Genomic DNA, 25408 nt, shown 5'->3' on the forward strand with positions numbered 1-25408 from the left:
CCACGGAGCAAACTGAAATCGTATATGATGAGGAGACATTTACACTGTAGAGGAACGTAACGAGCGGGCCATTAGGTTGCAAGAACTAAGGTGTCTAACAGTTGCGGAATCGGTGGACGTACATTTTGTAATTAAAATAAGACAGGGCCACTTACAATAAAATTTTCTAGATACACATTTGCGGGCAAGGAGTTACGAGTCCCATTTATACCGGCGCCATTTTGGGCGAGGCCGGGCAGGTCCAAGATATAGTCAAAATGTCTCTACCAACAATCGGCCAGACCAGAACCCCTTTCGGCCCTTTATGCTACAAGATGGTGTCTTCCATTCAGAAAATATTGTTGGCAGCATTTTGAAAGGAAAGATAAACAGCCATTCTCCTAGTGAGTCTCACATTGTTACATTTAGGAAGAATGTTGAAGAGTAATATGTGGAAAATCTGAAGCCATTTTTCTACAAACTCTCAATCAGCCTAAGTCATGGGCGATCTTTGTCCACACCAGGGCAATAGTGAAGCTGCAGCAGGTGCAAAAGAGCTTCAGACAGTCTTACAAGCACTGCTTTTCTAAACATTTTTTTGTATTTTTGCACAGTTTTATATATTTTTTTTTGTTTTTGATGGAGGGGAAACAACAAAAAACAGGCATTGAAAAAAGCTCAACAGTGCAGGGCGCCTTGTGCTGCTTCCGACCTATTCACACATCGGTCCACTACTGACATCACCTCATAAGCCAACGGGGCACCCCACACTGACTTTCGGCGCAGCATTGTAGGATGGCCACACCAGTGCGGCAACTTGCTGGACACCACCTCGGTGCCATCCGGATCTCGGAGCGTTCGAGTCACTGTACCGCAAGAGTGACCGGAACTCAGCTGGTCACGCCGTCTTTCGGCGCAGCATTGTAGGATGGCCACACCAGTGCGGCAACTTGCTGGACACAACCTCGGTGCCATCCGGATCTCGGCGCGTTCGACTCACTGTACCGCAAGAGTGACCGGAACTCAGCTGGACACGCCGTCTTTCGGCGCAGCATTGTAGGATGGCCACACCACTGCAGCAATTTGCTGGACACCACCTTGGGCAACAGTGAAGCTGCAGCAGGTGCAAATAAGCTTCAGATAGTCTTACAAGCACTGCTCAGAACTCTCAACTATGGCACTCAATATCCAGGACTTGCCATTCGGATCTTGGCGCCTTGTGCTGGTTCCGACCTATTCACACATCGGTCCACTACTGACATCACCTCATAAGCCAATGGGGCACCCCACGCCGACTTTCGGCACAGCATTGTAGGATGGCCACACCAGTGCGGCAACTTGCTGGACACAACCTCGGTGCCATCCGGATCTCGGCACGTTCGACTCACTGTACCGCAAGAGTGACCGGAACTCAGCTGGACACGCCGTCTTTCGGCGCAGCATTGTAGGATGGCCACACCAGTGCGGCAATTTGCTTGACACCACCTCGGTGCCATCCGGATCTCAGCGCGTTGTGCTGCCTTCGGCCTATTCGCACATCGGTCCGCTACTGACGCCGCCTCACGTGCCAACGGATTTTCTACGCTTTTTGTAGCCCTATGCCGCATAACAGGTCATGTGACTTGTTTATAAAACTTTTCATTGGATCATTTTACTTTTGGTTTCCTAAAGATGGAAGGCTTGGTCATATGACCTAAAAATAACACTTTTCATTGGTTTAGAACATTTTTTTTTCCCAAACGATGAAAGCCCCACCTTGTTTCTGGATCATTCAGACTGAAGCTGGCGTCAGCATGAGAGCACCACCATCTCGTGGCTCCGTCGTGGTCATTCCGCGAGCAATCATGGCAGCCGCTCCCCACCGGAAGCCTGCGGGAGTCGGGGGGGCCCCCAAGACTTTTGTAGAATCTTCACGGCTGAGGGGACGCTTTTCGAGAATGGAGCCCAAGCCCTAGCAGGCAAGCGTCCGAGTTCCAAGGTGTCCCAGGGCCATTTCAGTGGACCAGGCCCAAAACCGAAGAGCCATCCGCCATTTTAAGAGTCATGTGGCAGGCGCCTATCGCTGCACTGCAAGAGTGGGAGCAACTCAACAACATGGTGAGCGAGACGCTGTAGCCGCAAGAGCGGGCGCAACTCAGCTGGATGGCCGCCACCTGGGGAGGCCCGTTCACGCCGCCTCCCCCACGCAACCCCCCCCCCCCCGGGCCGCCGCACGCAAATTTTCGGAGCAGCATTGTAGGATACCAAAACCAGTGCGGCAGTTTACTGGACATCACCTGGGTGCCATCAACATCTCAGCGCGTTCTGCTGCCTTGGGACTATTCGCACAACAGACCGCTACTGACGAGGCCCCCCCCCGCACCACCCGGGACGCCCCACGCCAATTTTCGGAGCAGCATTGTAGGATACCAAAACCAGTGCGGCACCCAGGCGACATCACCTGGGTGCCGTCCAGAACTCTGCACGTTGTGCTGCCTTGGGACTATTCGCACAAAAGACAGCTTCTGACCATTGTTGCTTTTTTGGGTGAAAAATGTTTAAATGTTTTTACAGTTTTTGTTCCGTTCATTATAGTTAAATGTTAATAAAGTTTTAAAATCTAACTTTGTTGGAGTGCTATATATGTTTTAAAAATCGGGTGAATGGGGCCTTGAATCGGATTATTGTCATGTGTGGGCTTTGCAAGTGTACTGCTACAAGATCGGACATTTCAAACTCAAATGCACGTTCTTTTTCTTACCTTTCCGAAGCATGGAGCGCAATAGGCAGAGAAAGGGTGATGCACGTGTTGAACACTGCCTGGCCTGGCAAGTTGCTGGCAGTGCCCCCCCCGCCCGCTCCTGAAAGAGGGCACACACACACCGCCGCCCCGAGTACTTCATAAATCTTTAAAACACCATGCGCTTGTTCATGAGGCTTAAATGGTTTATCACCCCTTCTAGAACCCCTGCATCGACCCTCTTACGTTTCCTGGAAGAATTAGCACGTAACACAATACCAAGCCCTGTCAGCTGAAACCCCCGAGAAATCATGGGGCATATTATCAAGGGGGGTTATTTCCGCTTTTTTGGCTTTAAAAGCCCAAAAAAAAAGAGATAAAATTATCTCCCTATTACCAAGCTGTCGCTAACACCAGTTAGTGACAGCTAAAAGGAGATAGCGACCATCTTGGGCCCCGCTTTGCATATCAGTGATATTTATCACTAATGACATGCAAAGTGGGCGTGCCAAGATTTTAGCGACTGGAAACAGTCCCTAACCATCGCTATCTCCTATTACCAACTTTTGGAGATATTCGAAACCTAACACCTGCCCTGAGCAGTTTTAGCCATGTTATCCAATGGGAAGTGGATAACATGGCTAAGAGCATTTGCTGGATAATGCATGAATATCGCTGACTTTTCAACGATATTCATGCATTGCGGCCGTTTTTTATTGCATTTGCGATAAACCTTGCTAATAGCGAGGTTTATGTGCGATAAAATTCGCCGATGTGCGGCGATAATTTTTGTCTCTAAACAAGTTGGAGACAAAAATTATCGCTAGTTGTTGGTAATATGCCCCCAGGTTTTTGCTTGCAGGAATCGGGAGGCGGGAGACTAGCACTGAAATCAGTAGTCTCACGCCTGAATCGGGAAGGTTGGCATGTCTGGATACTCTACAGCTGGGGCCATAAACTACATCCGCAGGGCTAGGTGATAGCCTAGGTCCGGCCTGGACAATCGGACACAGAGGAAGAGGAGTGTCAGAGGGTGCGGTAGTGAATAGGGTGAAAGGGAGGTGTCGGGCGGGCACAGGGTGTGATTCTCAGAGAAGAGCAGCGCAGATGGGGGGAAGTATATGGCCCATGCATGAGAGAAAGAGCGGGGGTGACCAGTGCGTGGGGGAGATGCTTGCGAGGGTGGGGAGCCATGCTGAGGATCGGCGGCGTGCAGAGAGTGGCCCTGGTCAAGGCATCTAAAATGGCTGCCGTGCACGACAAAATTGTGGCATTGGACAAAAACGCAAGATGGCGCAGACAATGTTTATCAATAAGGATTCATTTATAACAAAATATTTACTCGCAGTGACAAAATGGTGGTCAACACTTCCTGATTTCCATCGAATCGAACGTTAACAAACGTCACGCAGCAAAAAAAAAAAAAAAAGCTCACGCACAGAGCAGTTTTTAGCCATGTTATCCAATGGAAGGTGGATAACATGGCTAAGAGCATTTGCTGGATAATGCATGAATATCGCTGACTTTTCAGCGATATTCATGCATTGTGGCCAATGTGCGGCGATAATTTTTGTCTCTAAACAAGTAAAACGAAGCACAAAATGGCGAATTCCCGTTTCGCTACCAGTTTGCGGCCCAGTTCGCGGCCCGTGAAGCGCTTCTACCGTGAAAAATCATTTTTATTTTATTTTCCCCACGGGACCCTTTAATAACCCCAACAACAATCCTAGGGGGTCAAGAGGGGTATACCTTGCCCCCTTTCATTAAATTCCCCCTTCGTTTTTCACCTCTTCTTCTCTCTCGATCCTACCGAGAGATAAGATGGTGGCCGCTCCAGACTGTTTAGAATGTTGACAGACACCGGAGAGCCAATCAGCTTTCTGCGCGCAAAGTTCCGTTTCGCGAAAAGTAAGCGGACCGGATCGCTGCCCGGAGCGCTGTTACAGATATATATCTTGTTTTGAACGTTAATTTCTCAAAAACTACTGGAGCACATATATTGAGACCTAGCAAAGGCACATCGGGCTAACAGTCCCTACAATTTTGCCAAGTTTCGTGAAAATCCATTCAGCCGTTCGGGCTAAAAGTGAGTCCAACCGCCCTATGGAAATTAACATGGGAAAAACGCGTTTTGGGACCCCCTTTTTTCTCGGCCCCCCCTTGACGACCCCCCCCCAAATTTCCAGGAGCTGCTCAGAAACAAAATGTGCCATTTTCCTGAAAATTTCAGCCGATTCCGTCCACAAACGCCAAAGTTATTAGACATAGAATTTTCAAAAATGCCATAGGGAAAAAATCCTAACTATATATACCTACTGGCGACCGCCAGTAGGTAATATATATATATATATATATATACACATACATTCTCCACAGAGAATTTATATCGACATTTGCTTTAGTGACATATTGTGAAGTCACTGGCTTGAATGACTGCCTTCCAACAGGTAAAATCTAAACCAATCACAGCTTCCCCGAGTTAAGGAACGGACTCTAGACCTGGCTTTTTGAATAGACCCTCCTCACGAAAGGCCTGGATTCGCCTCGGGCGATTAGCGCGCTCTACAAATCTTTGATTGAGCTTGGCTGTTCTCAACACCCAAGCTCGCCCTCCGAATATCATCCCAGTTTTGCTAAAATTTATCATTAACTAATTAGACAATAATTCATGCATTCCCAAACTCTTATAAGGTGGGATTATGTCTATTCCTGTGGCTTGGTGTCCATTGGTATACGAGATGGGGCTTAGCACCTAGGTTTGCAGAAAACTTTTTTTGAACTACAGTGAAAATTTGGGATTTGTAACTCATCGTTGTGAATAAAGGGGTGCCACCATGCAGCCTTTCTCCAGATGTTAAACAAGAAGACCTTGACGGCAGGGCTGGACTGGCCATATCGGGCAATCCCCCGCTGGGCCGCACGGGTGGGGGCTGGTTTTGGGCCCCTGGGGGCTGGTTATGTTACAGGGCCGTTTTTGCAGCCTAGCTGCAAAATCGGCCCTGTATCAAAATCGGCCGAAAACCGGCCACAGCAAAGAGCTCGGCGGCACCTCCAACCCCCCCCAGACTGGAGAGGGGGCGGCGGGCCGAGCACTTTGCCAGGGCCGGTTGTGATTCCCAGTCCGGCCCTGCTTGACGGTACCTAATCGACCGGATCAATTAATTTTCTTTGAAAAGTTGGGGATAGTGCTTTTGCTTAGAGATTTTTTTTAACATAGAAACGGGGAATTGTGGAGAGCCGAACATTCCTGATTTGAGTTTGGATATGTTCTATTTTAAGAGTAGTGAAGTGAAATGTCCATTGCAGATGTTGTACTGTTGGTGAGCCTGTAAAGCCTGGCTGCTAGAACAATGCAGTCGCTGCTGTTGCCTGGGTACCTCGAGAAGGTAGTAATTAAGTTGTCTCTCACCGTGTAGGGCATTATTTTACATAATTGTTCTGTTGAAAAAAGAATTGCACTAAGGGAGAAGACCGTATATTTTTTACAGTCAAACAGAATTATGAATAAGTATGTGCCATTTTTATTGAATAATGACAAAAGTGTTATTTGTGTTTTAATGGTGTGAACACCAATTACTTTTCTATTGGCACATTGAAATTCAATCGTCTTAAAACATCTGTATTTTTTGATGCTTTACTTGCTTTTTACATTTTGGTATCCAAAATGGCAGAAAACATTTGTCTTCGTGAAATAATGTGTTTGTATAAGGGTAGCTCCATGGTGCAAAGTGCCATTTTGTGTTAAAAACAAAGAATCGGTTCTTAGCATTCAAATGTTTTTCTCTTCTGAATCCTCAGCAGTAGCTTAAAATATTGAGCTTCTTCAGAAAGAAGCAGGTATATGCAGTATCTTGATCCTGACTGTACTAAATTTCGACAGCGAATTAAAGATACCATGTATCTGTTGTATTAGTGGATTGGACTAATGAAAATGAAATGAATTGATTCGTCATTTGTTTTTATCCTTCTTAAGTGGCTTTCAGATTTTATTCCTACTCCTCCTCTTTTATCCCATCCATTCCATGCGATACATGTAGTCTTATTCAAAGGAATGAACAGATTAATCTTATGCTGAAGTCTCAATGTAGAATCATGCTAAAAGAAAAACCAATCTGTCAGCACATATGATAAAGAGAATTTATTACATGACCGGATACAATACAGTAGTAAGGGCAGCACGGGAATAGACCGCAAAGTGGCTGAATGTCCAAAAAGGAGAAGTCTACCAGAGCTTTTTATTGGTGCAATCCACATGGGAAAGGTGTCACTATTCAATCAAGTATGTTCAGTAAAAGTACAGGATTATGACACTACTTAAGAAATTATTGCAAAGGGGGTGGCTTCTGCCCATCAGTAGTCTCAACATGTTACACAAGTATAGAACACTGGACCAATCAGAAGGGGCGAACACTGAATGATCCCTGCATGGTCTTAGGTGGTGTGTTTTTGTTACCCACGTGTCTCTGATGGTGACATTTTGGGACTGCCCAAGTTGATGTAATGTACTAGTAACAGTGACTTCTACAGAAGTGATTTGTAACATCTGTTCTAGTGAAGTGCACGTAGACTGTGTCACTTCCCAATATGGTGTGTCCAAGCGCTTGTGGCCAAGCTAGCAACATGTACTGTCTGAATGTGGTTCTTGAGCAAGCTTTGTGTTACGCGAGCAGTTTCAATTAGAGCTGCTTCAGAAACATTTAATTCATTATCTTGTGCCAATGGTCCACAGGCCTTTAAAGTAGATATTTGTTATCAAATTATAAAGACGGCTCCACGTTACCCTTTCTGACACCAAATCACTACATCCTACTCTCAGCCCCTCCCTATCATGGTTCATTACCTACTCCTTAGTAACCAGGGTGTTGTAACTAGTACAGTTCTATTGTGCCCAGTCAGTGGTATTGTCCTGACCACAGTTTAACTCACTACTCTGAACTTTGCGAACCTCCAGGAACTATTGCCACCGCTGTGGAGCGCTATCCTTGGTGTCCTAGCGCAATGTGTTCCCTTTCTATTATATTCTGTGGAAATTGTTTCCACTGAAAACTAGTCATTCCTTGGTTATATTTGTGGTATGGACTTTCCTCAACCTTTCCTAATGCTATTTCTAATAGCTGTGGTCTGTATCACGGGTAATGGAACTTCCAGATAGGTGTATCTATTCTATAGTTTTAGAAGATAAGAATTTGCTGAGTAATAGGGGACATCACATTTTATCTAATAGGCTCTGCTGGAGCAGGTGTGCTCAAATACTTGATGATACAATACACGCAGCTTTTCATCATTTTCTTTCTTCTCTTTCTATCTAGTCTTTTCCCCTTTATTCATTTTTGTAAATTTTTATTATTATTCGTGATCTTTCCAAATCGGTGTTAAATGTTCAAAGTATCAATACCATTTAATGTTCAGAGTAGAAGGTCTTTAGATAAATCTGCAGGCAGCATAAGCGTCACGGCAGCACAAGTTGTTGGTACTCATAGCCATGTCTTGGCCAGTTTTGCAGAGGTGTCAGCCATTGGCATCTTGAAGACTTGTAAATGAAACCTTGCAAATGATGAATCCTGTACCTATGAGGTAACCAGCACTTGGGCAGTACTCTGAACCGAAGGTGAGGTGCTCTTGAAAGGTTGCTCCAGCAGAATCTTTCAGCCAGAATTGCAGATAAATACTTGCAACTTCCTAACAGGCCCCCACACTCCTTTTGAGGCGGGAGCCAGCACCTCTGTTTCAAAAGTCGCTGCTGCCCTTTTGGTGTAACGTCCAAGGTCACTAGTACTTGAGCTACAATAGGAACTTTTTGAAAATGTGAAGATCCTGGAAAGGGAGGTATCCGGAACCCAGGCCCGCTTGCTGCTTTCTGTTTGGTGTTCTCATCTAGATCCTGATGCTTTCTAGGCAAGGGTCCAGGACATCAGCCCCTCACTTTTGGGAGCTGGGCGTCCGTGGTGTCTGATGGGGGCATTGGCAGGGGTCTTGACAAGAAGACTGTGCAGCACCAGATGATGAAGGCCCAGCCATGAGTGCTTATGATGTACAGCAAAACAAGTGGCATCCCTCCAGACATTTTTTGCCTGCCTCCAGCTTTGCAGTAGGAGATGTTAGTTTCTTTAACTGCACTGCCACACCTCCTGGGAGGTCTTGTTGATGTGAAGGGGCACACACACACAACAAGGGCAACTGTAGTTAGCTCTCCTGTTTTTCTTTAACTCTGCTTTGCATTGTGTACTGCACCTAAAATGCCGGCTAATGACTTTGGCAGCATGGACTTCATCTGGGAGCAACATTTCCAGTTGTTTTTAGATCTAGCACTAGCCAATACTTTTTTGATTGTAGTAAAATCAAATATGTATATGCAAAAAAGAAAGCAGGGAATTCTGGGGATTTCCCATGTTTAGGTGAAGAGCAGCTCCTTTAAATGGTGCACCCTACAGAGCTACTGATATCCAGAATCTGCGGTGGATAGGAGGGTGGATAGAGCGAGATAGGAGGAGAGTTGGAGAAGGACCCCGAGTTGGAGAAGGGCCCGAGTTGGAGAAGGGCCCGAGTTGGAGAAGGGCCCGAGTTGGAGAGGGGTAGAGACGGAGAGGGGGGTAGAGATGGAGAAGGCATTGGGGGTAGAGAGGGAAATGGGGGGTAGAGAGGGACGGGTAGGGATGGAGAAGGGGGGGTAGGGATGGAGAGGGGGGTAGGGATGGAGAGGGGGAGACTGAGATGGCATTGGGGTGGAGAGGGAAATGGGAATAGAGAGGGGGTAGAGACGGAGAGGGGGGTAGAGACGGAATGGCTTTGGGGGTGGAGAGGGAAATGGAGGTAGAGGGGGGTGGAGACGGTGAGGGGGGGGGTGGAGACGGTGAGGGGGGGTGGAGACGGTGAGGGGGGGGTGGAGACGGTGAGGGGGGGTGGAGACGGTGAGGGGGGGTGGAGACGGTGAGGGGGGGGGGTGACGGTGGGGGGGGTGGAGACGGTGAGGGGGGTGGAGACGGAGGTGGGGGTGGAGACGGAGATGGCTTTGGGGGTGGAGAGGGGTGGAGAAGGTGAGGGGGTGGAGACGGAGAGGAGGGCGGAGAGGGGTGCGGAGACGGTGAGGGGGGGTGGAGACGGTGAGGGGGGTGGAGATGGTGAGGGGGGGTGGAGACGGTGGGGGGGGGTGGTGACGGTGAGGGGGGTGGAGACGGTGGTGGGGGTGGAGACGGAGATGGCTTTGGGGGTGGAGAGGGGTGGAGAAGGTGAGGGGGGTGGAGATGGTGAGGGGGGTGGAGAGGGGTGGAGAAGGTGAGGGGGGTGGAGAGGGGTGGAGAAGGTGAGGGGGGTGGAGACGGAGAGGGGGCCGGAGACGGAGAGTGGGGCCGGAGACGGAGAGTGGGGCCGGAGACGGAGAGTGGGGCCGGAGACGGAGAGTGGGGCCGGAGACGGAGAGTGGGGCCGGAGACGGAGAGTGGGGCCGGAGACGGAGAGTGGGGCCGGAGACGGAGAGTGGGGCCGGAGACGGAGAGTGGGGCCGGAGACGGAGAGTGGGGCCGGAGACGGAGAGTGGGGCCGGAGACGGAGAGTGGGGCCGGAGACGGAGAGTGGGGCCGGAGACGGAGAGTGGGGCCGGAGACGGAGAGTGGGGCCGGAGACGGAGAGTGGGGCCGGAGACGGAGAGTGGGGCCGGAGACGGAGAGTGGGGCCGGAGACGGAGAGTGGGGCCGGAGACGGAGAGTGGGGCCGGAGACGGAGAGTGGGGCCGGAGACGGAGAGTGGGGCCGGAGACGGAGAGTGGGGCCGGAGACGGAGAGTGGGGCCGGAGACGGAGAGTGGGGCCGGAGACGGAGAGTGGGGCCGGAGACGGAGAGTGGGGCCGTGGAAATGGAGACGGAGAGGGGCTGTGGAAATGGAGACGGAGAGGGGCTGTGGAAATGGAGACGGAGAGGGGCTGTGGAAATGGAGATGGAGAGGGGCTGTGGAAATGGAGATGCAGAGGGGCTGTGGAAATGGAGAGGTGGGTAGAGATGGAGAAAACCATAGGTTTCAGGGACGTTCTAGTTAGTTGGGCATTTCACTCGTACAAAACCATAGAAATTCCCCCATTATAGTTAGGTATGCTTACAATAACTTGCGCCCCGCCATGCACTGCTGATGACGTCACATATTACATCATTTATGACATGGTCAGTACATCACTGATGACATCACTGATGACATCACTGATGACATCATCCAGTGACTGTGTGTTTCTGTAAAGTTTAAATATGTTTTATATATATGCCAAGTTGTATTGAAGAATGAGTGGGTGTGTAAGTGTCTGGATGGAGAATTTACTAGGTGCATGACTGACTGTATAAGTGAGTGATTTATTGTGCCTTACTGAATGCATGGGTTAATGACTAAACTGTCTGAATGTCTGTTGTGTATGCTGCTGCATGGGTTGGTGAGTAGCTACATGAGTGTCTTTATGGGTTATTGGTTGGTTGCCAGAGTATTTGTATGGGAGACTGACTGACTGACTGTGTGGGTGTGTGTGGGTGGGTGGGAGGTGTGTGACTGTGCATAGATGTGTAAGTGGTTGATTCACTGGGTGTATGGGTTCAAGACGGCATGTGGAAATGGCTGCATGGGTGGAGGAGTGTGAATGGGTACGTTGGTGAGTGAATTGATGTCTCAGTGGTACATGTGCAAGTAACTGCATATGTAAAAGACAGTATATGTGACTGATGGTGTATATAAATAACTATATGTAAGAGTGAGGGATTGTGAGTGGCTGTATGGATGAGTGTGCACTTGTATCAGTGATTCTATAGGTGAGTAAGTATGCATTAGTATCTGTATGAATACGTGAGGTAGTATGTGTATAACTGTATAGGTGAGTAAATAGAAGTGTGATTGATTCTCTGCATGACTGACAAGGTGTGTCAGTAACTCTGCATGAGTTGCGGTTTGCGAGTGTCTGTAAGCGTATAAGTGCATATGATAGTGTTGTATTGATGAGTGACTGCATGTATGAGTGACTGTATGGGTGAATGAGTGGATGTGTGTGTGGTCCTAGGAATCGGTGAGTGCATATGTAGTAACGGGTATTGGTGTGTCAATTGTTTCGAAAATGGTAGTGTGTATATTAGGGTATGAGAAGGTGCATCAGATTTTCACGTGAATGATGTCATCAGTGATGTCATCAGTGATGTTACTGACCATGTCATGAATGATGCAATATATGACATCAGCAGTGCATGCGGGGGTGCAAGTTCTAGTTAGCTGAACTAACTATAACAAGGGAATTTCCATGGTTTTTTTAAGAGTGAAATGTCCAACTAACTAGAACGTCCCTGAAACCTATGTTTTTTTCAGTGAATTTCCATAGTTTTTTAAATGCTACTTTCTAACTATAATGAAACTGATGCCTGTTTTTTTCACTGAATTTCTAGAGTTTTTTCAATTGCTAATTTGTAAATTTAATATTTATTATACAATCTTACATGCTTTTCTGAAAGTTGCAAGTCTTTTTTTAAAATCAAATTTTTGAAACTGTAATATTGTATAATTATATATTTTTATTTTAATATAGATATGTAGTGTCCTCTGTCTTTAAAAAAAAAAAAAATATATATATATATATATCCAACGTACGAGTTGTCCCAACTCAGAAGAACCCGCAGGAAGGCTTAAATCACGCTTTTAATCAGCAGGTTTCCATCACAGAATAAGATAAGGCAAAGTCCTGTTCACATTAAGCCTGACTCGTTTCATGCTCTCACCGAGCATTTCTTCAGAGGCTGGTTCAATGCTGTATGGAGCCTTAAATCACTAGCACTCGCCCTGATGGGCGTTGACTCCCCCAGAGCCTGCTGGTGCATTGAGTTCAGTATTTAGCGCAAGTGCGCTGCTTCCAGCATTCCGATTCTTTAAAACAAATAACATCCCAGTGGATTCGGAAAATGTCTCATTTATCACTGTGATTATTTGTTTTAAAGAATCGGAATGCTGGAAGCAGCGCACTTGCGCTAAATACTGAACTCAAAGCACCAGCAGGCTCTGGGGGAGTCAACGCCCATCAGGGTATTTTAGTACCCCAGGGACATAGCGCTCCCCGGGGCATGTGTGGTGGGCTTGAGCCCCCACACAAGTTTGGGCAAACCCCCCTGGGAACTGTCCCACCCTGGGCCTCATTTAAATGAAGCAGGGGAGCCCAATGGAGTGAATCCCCATCCATCCTTGGAGTGTGTGATGGTGAAATGGTTTCTTCCTCTAGCCCATCCTGTTCAGAGTCTCCCTCTCCGGCTTGTTAGGATCCGTCGACCTTCTTGAACCACGATATGTTCCGTGCGAGCCTCTTCTTTCGGACACCTTAGTCCCTCGCACATCAGTGACCTCCCACAAGTCCGGCTCATAGGGTGTTCGGAACTTCCAGACGGGGTGCCGATCTTTGACGATTACATAGTCACCCACACGTATGCAGGTCACCTGCGCTCTGCTTGCCTGTAGATTTGTGGTTGTTCTCCTGGCCTGCGTGGCTTGGCAGTCAAGCTCACTGGGGCACCACGCGTGGTCTGTTAGTATGCTGTCTCGAAAGGCTCTCCAAAACAGCAAATGTGATGGAGCGCACCAGGTCGTGCAGTGTGGGGTCTGGTGATATGCATTCAGAAACCACTGTAGACATTATTTTGTCTCTTAACCTCTTTCCACCATGATCCTCTGCACCCTGTTTAGGGTCCTCATAAAATGCTCCACCTCCCGTTGGCCTGCAGCCACTATGGTGTTATCTTGCAGTGTTGGACTGCATGGGCTGCCAGATAGTCCTGGAAGTCTTTTCCTTGGAAGGGTGGTCCATTGTCTGACAGTAGTTCTTCCAGGAGGCCCATCATTGTGAAGGTCCGGTTGAGGATTGCCTTAACTTGGGGGAATGCCATGGACGATGCAACTTCCACAGTTGGGAATTTGGAATGAGTGTATTAGAACGATTGTGCTGCGTCCATCAGTGAAAGTCCTAAAGTCAATGCTGACCTAAGACTATAGGTCCAGGCATGGCTCTTTAGTGAGGATGGGGTGAGTCGCTGGATCACTACTGGTAATGGCAAAGGAGTGACATGCTCAGATGGTATCATCAACCATGGTGTCCGTCCCCGGAAACCACACCTTGCAACAGAGGCAGGCTTTCGTCTTTGCTATTCCTTGGTGTCCCACATGTGCGAGGTTGACTACTCTCCACTGTAGAATCCTTGGGATCACGATGGTGGTGCCTCTTAGCACTAGCCCATGGGGGCCTTCACTGAGTTCACTGCGAGCCCTCCATAGTTGTTGTGGTGTAGTTTGTTCTTCCTCGCTCAGTGCCTGCGGCCCATCCAAGAAATGTTGCCACTTCCAGTCGGCCAGTGTTTCCTTCATCTTACTCAGACTCTCATTGAGAGTTGTTGCGGCTCCTACCTTTTTCTAGGGTTAGTGCTTTGGGGCATGCTTCATACGATATCATCCACACAAGTTCCTCAGTGGTTTCCTCGTCAGTAGATGGTGCCAAGGGTCTTGCCGGGATGGGATGACCTGACAAGATATCCGCGGGGTTGTTAATCCCTGGATGTAATACCACTTCAAAACTATATGCTTGCAGCTGCACGGCCCACTTTTCAAGTCTCGACTGAGCCAACCATGTCGTTCCACTGAATAGGGACATCGACTGTTTGTGATCCGTCACCACTCGGAAGTCACACCCGCAGAGGTATGATTGGAAGTGGTGGCACGCTCACTTAATGGTGAGAGCCTCTCTCTATCTGAGCGTACTATGCTTCTATCTCTGTCAGTGCTCTACTGGCGTAGGCCATGGAAACCCACTCTGTTGGCTGTTTCTTGAAGGACGGCTCAAAGCCCAACAGGGCTGGCATCCATGACCATTTCTGTGCGGCGGCTGGGGTGGAAATACGCCATCACAGTCTTGTCCATGAGAGCATCCTTGATGGCTTGAAATGACCCGTCTGCTTTGTTTGTCCAGACCCAAGGCACTCCCTCTTTTTGAGAGCTCGTAGGGGTTCCGAATATGCCAAGTTCTGGATGAAACTGCCAAAGTATGTGGCCATCCCTAGGAAACTGCAAACCTCAGTCTGGATGTGGACACTGGAGCCAAGTGGATGGCGCTGCCTTCTTGAGTTCGGCCTGTAACCCCTCGTGGGAGAAGATGTAGTCGAAGAAATCCACTGATTCCTGACAGAATGAGCATTTTGCCCGGTGAAGGTTTAGACTGCTGTCCGCAAGGCATTGGAGCGTGCTCCTCTGATGCAAGTGGTGTTCCTCAAGAGTCTTTTAGAACATCAATCAATCAATCAAAGACATTTATAGAGCGCACTACTTACCCGTAGGGTCTCAAGGCGCTGGGGGGAGGGGGTGCCGTTACTGCTCGAACAGCCAGGTCTTCAACTTCTTCCTGAAGGAGAGGTGGTCTTGGGTCAGGCGCAGGTCGGTCGGGAGGGAGTTCCAGGTCTTGGCGGCCAGGTAGGAGAAGGACCTTCCTCCTGTTGTCGCTCTTCGGATGCGGGGGACGGCGGCGAGGGCGTGGTTGGCTGATCGGAGGTGGCGTTTGGGAGCGTAGAAGTTGATTCGGTTGTTGAGGTAGCTCGGGCCTTGGTCGTGTAGGGCTTTGTGTGCGTGGGTGAGGAGGCGGAAGGTGATTCTTTTGTTGACGGGGAGCCAATGCAGGTCTCTCAGATGTCCGGAGATATGGCTGGTTCGTGGGATGTCGAGGATGAGTCTGGCTGAGGCGTTCTGGATCCGCTGGAGTCTCTTCTGGAGCTTGGCGGTGGTACCGGCGTAGAGGGCGTTGCCGTAGTCCAGTCGACTGGTGACGAGGGCCTGGGTGACGGTCTTCCTGGTCTCGATGGGGATCCACCAGAAGATCTTCCGTAGCATGCGTAGGATGTTGAAGCACGCCGAGGAGACGGTGTTGACTTGCCTGGTCATGGAGAGGGAGGAGTCCAGGATGAAGCCCAGGTTGCGTGCGTGGTCTGTCGGTTTGGGTGCTGTGCCCAGGGCGGGAGGCCACCAGGAGTCGTCCCAGGCGGAGGGCGAGGAGCCCAGGATGAGGACCTCCGTCTTGTCTGAGTTCAGTTTCAGGCGGCTGGTCGTCATCCACTCGGCTACCTCTTTCATCCCTTCGTGCAGATTGGCTCTGGCGGCGGCGGGGTCGTTGGTCAGGTAGAGGATCAGCTGGGTGTCGTCGGCGTAAGAGATTATGTTGAGGTTGTGTTGGCGTGCGATGGCCGCGAGGGGGCTCATGTAGACGTTGAAGAGGGTGGGGCTCAGCGAGGATCCTTGAGGGACGCCGCAGATGACTTCGGTGGCCTCTGACTTGTACGGTGGTAGGCGGACTCTGTGTTCTTCCGTCGAGGAAGGAGATGATCCATTCCAGAGCCTTCTCCTGGATTCCGACGTTGCTGAGGCGCTGCACTAGGGTGCGGTGGCAGACAGTGTCGAATGCCGCGGAGAGGTCTAGGAGGATGAGGGCCGCTGTTTCTCCGTTGTCCATCAGGGCTCGGATGTCATCGGTGGCGGCGATGAGGGCGTTCTCGGTGCTGTGGTTGGCTCGGAAGCCAGACTGTGAGGGGTCGAGGGATCCATTTGTCTCAAGGAAGGCGGCCAGCTGCTTGTTGACGGTCTTCTCGATGACTTTGGCTGGAAACGGGAGGAGCAAGATGGGGCGGTAATTCTTGAGTTCGGTGGGGTCCGCTGTGGGTTTCTTGAGTAGAGCGCTGAGTTTGGCGTGCTTCCAGCTCTCAGGGAAGGTGGCGGTGTCGAAGGATGTGTTGATGATGTCTCGCAGGTGGGGTGCGATGACAGCGTCGGCCTTGTTGAAGACGTGGTGAGGGCAGGGGTCGGTCGGAGATCCGGAGTGGACGGAGTTCATCGTGCGGACGGTGTCTTCGGTGCTGATCGGAGTCCAGGCGCGGAGGGTGGTGGTGGGGGGTGGTGGTTCGGTCGTGGTGTGCGTTGGTTGGTTGTTGAAGCTGTTGTGTATGTCCGCGATCTTGTTGTGGAAGTATGAGGCGAGGGAGTTGCAGAGGTCTTGCGATGGGGTGATGTTGTTGTTTCCTGCACTGGGGTTGGATAGCTCTTTCACGATGTTGAAGAGTTCCTTTCAGTTGTGAGCGTTGTTGTCCAGCCGGTCCTTGAATGCAGTTTTCTTGGCGGCGCGGATCAGCTGGTGGTGCTTCCGGGTGGCGAGCTTGAAGGTGGTTATGTTGTCCGGTGTTGGTTCCCTTCTCCAGACTTTCTCGAGGGCTCGGCAGTTCTTCTTGGAGCACTTGAGTTCGTCGGTGAACCATGGGGCTTTCTTGCTGCCGGGTCTGCTGGGCGGGGTCCTCAGCGGGGCGAGCTCGTCCGCGCAGTTGCTGATCCACTTCGTGAGGTTGTCGGCGGCCTGGCTGGGGTTCGCTGAGCTGGCGGGAGGGTGCTGGCTCAAGGAGGTGGCGAGCTGGTCGGCTGTGATCTTCGTTCCAGCTTCTGCGGGCAACCTGTTGCTGGTGGTGGTGGGTCGTCGTTCTTTTGAAGGTGAAGTGGACACAGCTGTGGTCCGTCCATTGAAGTTCTGTGGCGTGGCTGAAGGCGATGTCTGTGCTGGATGAGAAGACTGCGTCGAGTGTGTGTCCGGCGAGGTGGGTGGGGGTGGACACCAGCTGCTTGAGTCCAAGATTGGCGAGGTTGTCGAGCAGGGTGCTGGTGTTGCGGTCGTTGTTGTTCTCCAGGTGGAAGTTGAGGTCCCCCAGGAGGATGTAGTCAGCGGAGGGGAGGGCATGCGGGCTGACGAAGTTGGCGATGTCCTCGCAGAATTGGGTGCATGGTCCCGGAGGTCGGTAGATCAGGGTGCCTCTGAGGGTGGTCTTTGGGTCGGTGTGGATCTGGAAATGCAGGTGTTCGGCGGTGGTAAGGGTGTTGTCGGTGCTGGTCGTGATACGGATGGTGTTCCTGTGGATGATGGCGATGCCTCCTCCCATCTGGTTGGCAGTGCGATCCCTCCGGGTGATCTTGTAGCCCTCTGGGATGGCGATGGCGATGTCGGGTGCTGAAGAGGCGTTCATCCAGGTCTCCGTGAGGAAGGCAACATCAGGGGCTGTGGTGTCGAGGAGGTTCCAGAGTTGGATGGCGTGTCTGTGGACGGAGCGGGTGTTGAGCAGGATGCACTTGAGGTGGGTGCTGCTGCTGTTCGACTTGGCGGGTGCTGGTGCGAGGCAGGTCCGGATGCAGGTGAACTTGCAGGCGTGGCAGCTGAAGGGTCCGTGGGTACGTCGTGGTGTGGCTTGGTAGCATCCTGGGAGTCGACTGGCGTTGAGTGCGCTGAGGTTGGCGGCGGTGTACGTCAGGCGGGTCGGCCGGGGTCTTCGAGGGCCAGGGGTCCTGGCACTGGGCGCGGTCCAGGCGCGGACGGGCGTAGACGGGCTTACCTTTGGCGCGCCTTCGGCGCACAATCGGCGCGCCCGCTGCGCGTTCGCACGGTCGCCATATATGGCCAAGTGCGCGGGGGCGGAGCAGCTGGGAGGCGGGAGCGGGGAGGGTACAGAAGGCAAAAGGGGCGGGGTTTAGCGGCGGTGGCGGGAAGCAGGGAGGGAGGGCGAAGGTCGGCGCAAAACTGCAAAACAGGAAGGAAATGGGCAATCTAACAATCAGGCAGTACAGAAGACAAAAATTAAACAAATACAACAGTCAATACAGCAAAGCAACAGGGGCAGGACAAGCGATCGCGGACCACGCCGCTGGAAGGCAGGGGGCGTGGTCACGCGGCGGCAGCGAGGCAGTCGGCAGAAGGGGGCACACGCAGCAGCTGGTGGCCGTGCGGCGCGGGGGTGTCCTAGAACTAGGTCACACTCACCTGCGTCGCACGGTCGCCATATATGGCCAAGTGCGCGGGGGCGGAGCAGCTGGGAGGCGGGAGCGGGGAGGGTACAGAAGGCAAAAGGGGCGGGGTTTAGCGGCGGTGGCGGGAAGCGGGGAGGGAGGGCGAAGGTTGGCGCAAAACGGCAAAACAGGAAGGAAATGGGCAATCTAACAAACAGGCAGTACAGAAGACAAAAATTAAACAAATACAACAGTCAATACAGCAAAGCAACAGGGGCAGGACAAGCGATCGCGGACCACGCCGCTGGAAGGCAGGGGGCGTGGTCACGCGGCCGCATGAGAATGTCCTTACTAAGTTTGATGACTACTGTAGCCCTGAGTGTTATATGGAGGCGTTCTATAACACTTCCATGGCCGATGACACCCTGAAGCTCAGCCGTTTGTATCTCCTTAGCCCCACGTGTGTGGAGAAGGTTATGTATCTGCACTCAAGGGCAAGTTCAAACTGGTGGTATCCAGCATTCAAGTAGAGTTTGAAGAACCATTTAGCTCCATTTAAGTCAGTCACAATATCGTCCAGTGTGGGTGTGGGGTGTTGGTGTTACTCTCGCTTTGCTGCTTGGTTGGGGAGGCGTATATAGATGCACAGCTGGAATGCCCATGGTTGTTTTGGCTTGGGGCCGATTACCTACGGAGACACCCATGGTGTGGGGCCAGAGACCTTTTCGATGACTTACAGTTGTTCTGGCTTCCGTAGCTCTTCCTCAACATGCGGGTGCAAATGGAAGGGCACTCTCCGATACCTCAATGCAGTCGGCTTGACTGAGTCGATGTGTAGCTTAAATTGTTTTCCTTTGAGTCGTCCAAGGCCTTCGAACAGCATGGATAATTCTCGCAGGATGGCGTCTGTGTCTAGGTCGTGGACTTAGTTTGCAAAGAAGATCTCTTCCAAGTCTTCAGCTGTGTGGCACCTGAGGAGAGTGCCTCTTTTTCCTTCAGCTGATCTCTTGACTGGGTAAGAGTGGTCTGCTTAATTCAGACACTCTGTTCATCACCATCCCCTTTTTTGAATCTTTTTCCTTCAGCGACCTGAAACCTGATAGGGATGCAGTGCCCTTCACTGGCTACTTCTACCTCAATTAGCCCTCTCGGCGAGCAGTTTTGTCTCTCCGTATGTATAAATCTTTGATATTGAGAATGACAATGACAGCCGTGGTGAGAGGTGTTCATATTGTGCGCCGTCTATGACATTGACGGAGGCTCCCATATCTGAGTGCTTGGATGGTGGACCCTGCTATGAGTATGGAGCACATAGGAGGCGGTCTGTGGCGCGGACTATCGCAGCGTACAAACGAGACAATGAACATGTTGCCATCATCCACTCCTAAGCCGTAGCCTAGTCCCGGTGGGGTGGCGTCTACCTGCTCCAGTGGGTCATCTAGAGATAGCTGTCTGATGGCCACCAACACTCCTTGTTGTCCAGTGGTGTTCCCTTCCCCCCTGCACACCTTGGTGAAGTGGTTTAGCTTGCCACGCCGAGAGCAGGTCTTGCCTTTTGCGAACCATGGGTTTGTTGATGGGAGTTCAATGCCATAGTTTCCACAGGTTCCCCTCGTGTGTGTCTTTGGGTTTGCATGTGGCTCAATTGGGTGTATTTGAATAGCGTCTACCCTCTCTTCCTTGATTGCCGGCAGTCTGAGTGACCCCAAGGAGGTCGGGTGCTGGTTAAGGTCTGCTTCCATTTCATCCACCCGTATGTTTGAGAGTTCATGGGACCTTGCCAGTACCAGTATTTCGTTGAGGGACATCCCTGGTTGTCTGAGTATTAGTCTGCGTTGTAGCGCAGATCTGCACCCATGTATGATCAGTGCCCGTATTTCCTCCTGTTGGTCAGAGAATGTGCGGAGCTGGCCAGTTTCCGTAGTCTGGCATAGAAAATGTCGATGGACTCCTCTTGTTTTGCTTTGTAGAGCTTGAACCTCTCAATCAGGATTGATTCGAGGGTCAAAATGTCTGTCCAGTGCTCCTACTGTTGTGTTGTAATCCTCTTTGTCCCCCGTGTTTGGGAGCGTTTCAAACAGGTTGTACAGTTGCCCACCTCCGTAGCACATGAGCAACAACCAATTGACTGTACTGCCTGTCTCCATCATGCTGGTAAAGTAGTGGTCTAGCTGGCCAATCCACAATCTCCAGTGTGAGGCTGCTGTGGCGGCATCCGCCAGCTCGCTGAACGGTGGGAGGAGTGACATTGCTGCGTGGTCACATGGCTGTGGTGGCTGCAGGCAGCTGCTTGTGGGCCGGCGCCTCCTGCCTAAGCTGGGGTACTCCTATTTTCAAGATAGGGTGCAGGGGCTGCTCGCGACTTGTGGCCTGTGTTTCCTGGCATCTGGGGCCTTCACTGTGCTCCTTCTACTGTGTGCACAGGGCAGAGACTGAGGGTCTGGGCCATACACCTCAATCAGTGTCTTGTCGTGGGCTTGAAAAAATCTGAGTGCCAGATGTTTTTTTTCCGTATCTCTTCTTTCCCCAGTGTTGTGTAGTTCCTATAAAATCTTTACAAGATCTGTGTGTTTGGACAACATACACTTGGTGTCAGACTGATTGCGAACACCCCAACCAGGTATGATGGCCTTTTGTACCAGCTAGTTCACAGTGCCACTGGAAACGCTTCTTATCAAGGTGAGAATAGTTCTTGGCAATTATTGAACATGACAACCCTGATCTCGGAGGACTCTGGAAACAGTATACTCCTTTCCGCTCAGTCACTCGTCCTTACTTAGTTCATCTTAGAGTGGTACACAGAATAAACATGCTGTGTGTTTTCAATAAGTATTTATTGAACAGTTGTTGTTCTGGTGTAAAATAAATGAGCTGCAACAACCGTTAGACAGTGGTAGATGTATAGGTATAGAAGCACAATGAAAGTAAACAAATGGTAAAGCTCTACCATCTTGCAGAAGTCATGAATACATATAAGTACATAAAATACATGATAATAAAAAGATGTATACTCCTACGATGTCTCCCTAACTAGATGTACCTAAGTGTACCTAGCATGTGTGTAAGCTAAGAACACCCCTAGGATAAAGTCAATCCCATTAACTGAAGTGAGAGACTGTGTGACCCCGTCTTGGTCTCAAGTTGGACACCCTGCGAGGGATGTTAGACCCCTGCGAGCTAGAGTGTCTGCATGTAGGAACCGCCGCGTCTCTGGTCAGTGTGTCAGCCGGGAAGTCCTTTTCTCCTCTGGCTGTCGTAGCAATATGTGATGTATATATTCCCATAGGTTTCCCCAGGGGTCCTACCTCTCTGTATTACTGTGTCGGACTAAGGATGACGTTGGGCGTGAACTTTACACATAGATATTATACAGGAGATGGTAATCCTGCTGTGCTTACAAGAATCCTCCGGCATAATGTATGAGATTTCGAAGTAGGGAAAACCTGCGTTCTGAATGCAGTGTCGTATCTAGGTAAAAGGTCAGTCCTTGTAAACCATTATAAGTGAAATGTAGGGAAGAATATAGGTGAACGGGTATGAAGTTACCTGGGCGTATTATTATGGTACCTCTATGGAATATGACACCAGTATAATTTTCTTCATGCAGTTTGCTGTTTTTTTTGTGTGAAGTGTCCTTCCTGTCCTGCGTGACAGTATCCCTTCTGTGTCTTCCCTCCATGTGAGGCGCTTGTTGCAGTGTCCTTGATTGGGGAGTGGGGGGGGCGACCTTGTGAGCGCAGTGCCCGGTATCCCTGTAGATGTGCTTCTCAGCATATGAGAGAAGGGGGAGGGGCATGGGGGAGCGGGAAGATGGATAGCAAGTCACATGGCAGTGGCTCCAGTCCTTGAGCTTATCAAGACCCTGCACTGACATCTGGGCACTGAGTTTGATGCTCCTCTGCTGGCCAGGTACCTCCGTGACCGTGTCATTACAGTGCTTGCTGTGGGTCGCGTTGTCTGTCATCCACCCCTCCTGCTGCTATCTTGTGCCTTCAGCGCAGGGAAGAGTTGATGGGGCACCACCGGGCCTGTGGCGCCGGTTAAACGCTGTCGTGCCCTGATGACGTAGGGGCTGCCACCCTGGTGACGGGCCTAAGAACAGCGGCGTTGCAGAGCTGGGATCTGTACTGTGTGTGTTGGAAGCATGGGTGGGACCTGCCTTGTCACCAAAGTGGTGTGGAGGGTGGCATATGGCAGAGCGCCCCGCGGTTAGGGCTAATGATGGGTAAGGGCAGAATATAAAACACACTCCACACAGTATGTAAGGGCCAAGACCTCGAGCGGTCATGCACCTGTTTATTTATCCCCTCAGGCGAGCATGCCTTCCTGGGTGATACAGGCTGCAACATAGGAGTGTTCGGGTAGGATGGATCAAACACTACACCCTTCAATCTCCTTCTCGCTACCTGTTGTCTTCCCTTTCCCCCGTGTTGATCTTTTTCTTCGTCCACAGTCTCCCCTTTTTAAGGCTTGCGAAGCGAAGAGCCCTTTTGTCTGGGTTTAAAAATGGACCTTGAAGTTCCACACAGCTCGTGCGTGTGCATTTCCTAGGTCCATTTTGATTGGGCTTTGCGTGTGTGCTGTTTTTTTAACAGAACACGCAATATAGCCCATATGTCTTCAATTATCGCTGGCCTACACGGCGTGATAATTGAATACCTATGCCTGCAGTGGCGCGCGCGCGCACCATTTGCAGGCTTTTTTTTATCCATTTCACGGCGAAGCAACTAAACGTTGACGTCTTGTTCCTCTTGTTAGGTACTGAGCAGCTACACTGGAAACCCATCTGGAGAAAGCTGGCAGCAGGCACATAGCGCTAACATAAACACAGCCGACAGACGAGTGCCAAGAAGCTGCGTCCTCTGCGATATGCGCTATATACATTGTTTCACTTTACTTGTGCTTAGTGTATAGGACCGAGGGCACCGTGTGCCCAGTGGTGAGGAGGCAGTAGAGTGGGGGTCCAGACTACTTGGCCCGGGTACGCATTGTCGCACGGCCTAGGATCACCAGACACACCACACACACCAAAGGCACAGACTGATTATCGCACCACACACAGCCGAATCCCCCCCCACCACAGGAACATAGCAGACACACCCACACAGCCGACAGACACACGCAGGAGAGATGCACAAGAGACCAGACACAAGCATTCAGCAAACAGACAAAACAGACAAAACACACATGACAGAAACACATAGGTATTGGAGAAAAGTGATCTATCCAGCCACACACCGCAAAGGAGCCGAGACCCAGCACACAAAAGAGAGACACAGCACACACTGCAGACAGATACACCGCACACACAAAGGACACAAAACTCTCACCTCTTTGCAATTACAGTATGTTTATTCCTCACTCACGTGCGATACACTACGCTTTCAATGCTCTTGCGGCACCTGTTTTCCGAGCACCGCTCTCTTACTTTTCACTACGACTGTTTTTCCTCGTGTAATGAAAGGGTATGAGCAGCTACACCGGAAACCCGTCTTCAGTCTGCCTAACTGCACCATCCTTAGAATGAACAGTCCGCACCGAGTTTCCTAATCGAGCGTATGCCAGTTTGTCATGCCCCGTTCCAGATGTTTTTACGAATCTTTCTGGCCACTCTTTGCATTCATAATGATGGGTTTTATATCATCCTTAATGCAGAATATACCAGGTAAGGAAAAACGACCTTTCTTTTGCATTATTTACGGTACACCGATCGCTCAGACTGTTATTAAATGAGTTTTTTCGTGTAAAAAAAAATCTGCACGCATTTACAGGAGTTTTATATTTGGTTAATCTGGACAGGGTGGCGTGTGTTGTCTCCGTTTATTAACGCCTAGTTTTGCGCCACGTAATGTCACGCTTATACGCATACCACACCTCAATTTAGAGTTTTGGTACTAGAAGGAATTAATTTAATGAAGGGAGACTTGTTCTGAGTGAATATTTTTGATGTCACCACATGGTCTCCTGAATAGTTTTTTTCACTTTACTGGTGCATAGTGTATAGCATGTGGTTTGGACCAGCACAACAGCTAGAAATGTCATTAGCTTTCCTCTGGATATTTTATTTTAAATAAAAAATCATGTATACAGTTGAATTGCATTTTTTTTCTCACACCTGGAAAACGACAATGTAGACAAAACTACGACATTGCTACAGCACGAAACATTGCCTCACAACCTGGCCAGCTATAAACTCGAAACGTCCTGTTGATTAGGATCCCTAGCCTATATTGCTGGTGACTTTTCCATCAGTACATAAACGCAACACAAGATGTACACACCTCTTTCAGTACACCATCTCAACAAAGGTAGGCACAAGGAGAGAAAACGCACGCCTTAAGCTGAAGTAAAGCTCCCATATTTATGTAAACAATCACGAATATGGTGCCTTAAAATACTTTAATAGTTCACTACTGCAGGAGCTGTATGACTATAACATAAGCAAGGTCTCTCTATTCACTAATGCAATGCCTGTGAGAATCCAACAAAGCAAGGTCTCTCTTCACTACCGCAGGAGCAGTACGAATATAACAGAAGCAAGGTGTCTCTATTCACTAGTGTAAGCACTATGAGAATCCAACAAAGCAAGGTCGCTCTGCTCACTACTGGAGGAGCTGTACGAATATCAGACGCAATGCCGCTCTACTCACTAGTGCAAGTGCTGTGAGCGTCCAAAAAAGCACAGTCTCTCCCCTCACTACCGGAAGAGCTGTACGAATATAACAGATGCAAGGTTTCTCTACTCACTAGTGCAACCACAATGAGAATTCAACAAAAGCATGGTCTCTGTTCACTACTGGTGGAGCTGTATGAATATCAGACGCAAGGTTCTCTACTCACTAGCAAAAGACACACAACCGATGGACAGAATGCAGAACAAATCAAAACATTCAACCCCAGTCAAGAGATCTGGGTTAAATCCAT

At 50.0% G+C, this 25408-nt stretch overlaps 1 protein-coding gene across 2 annotated transcripts in view; it reads left to right on the forward strand.

Annotated features, from left to right (window-relative positions):
* HOMER2 (homer scaffold protein 2) overlaps positions 1 to 25408 on the forward strand; it is a 736419-nt gene that overhangs the window by 272878 nt on the left and 438133 nt on the right. The window lies entirely within an intron of this gene.

This window comes from Lissotriton vulgaris, chromosome 2_1 (assembly GCF_964263255.1).
Source record: "Lissotriton vulgaris chromosome 2_1, aLisVul1.2, whole genome shotgun sequence".
Classification (NCBI taxonomy): domain Eukaryota; kingdom Metazoa; phylum Chordata; class Amphibia; order Caudata; family Salamandridae; genus Lissotriton; species Lissotriton vulgaris.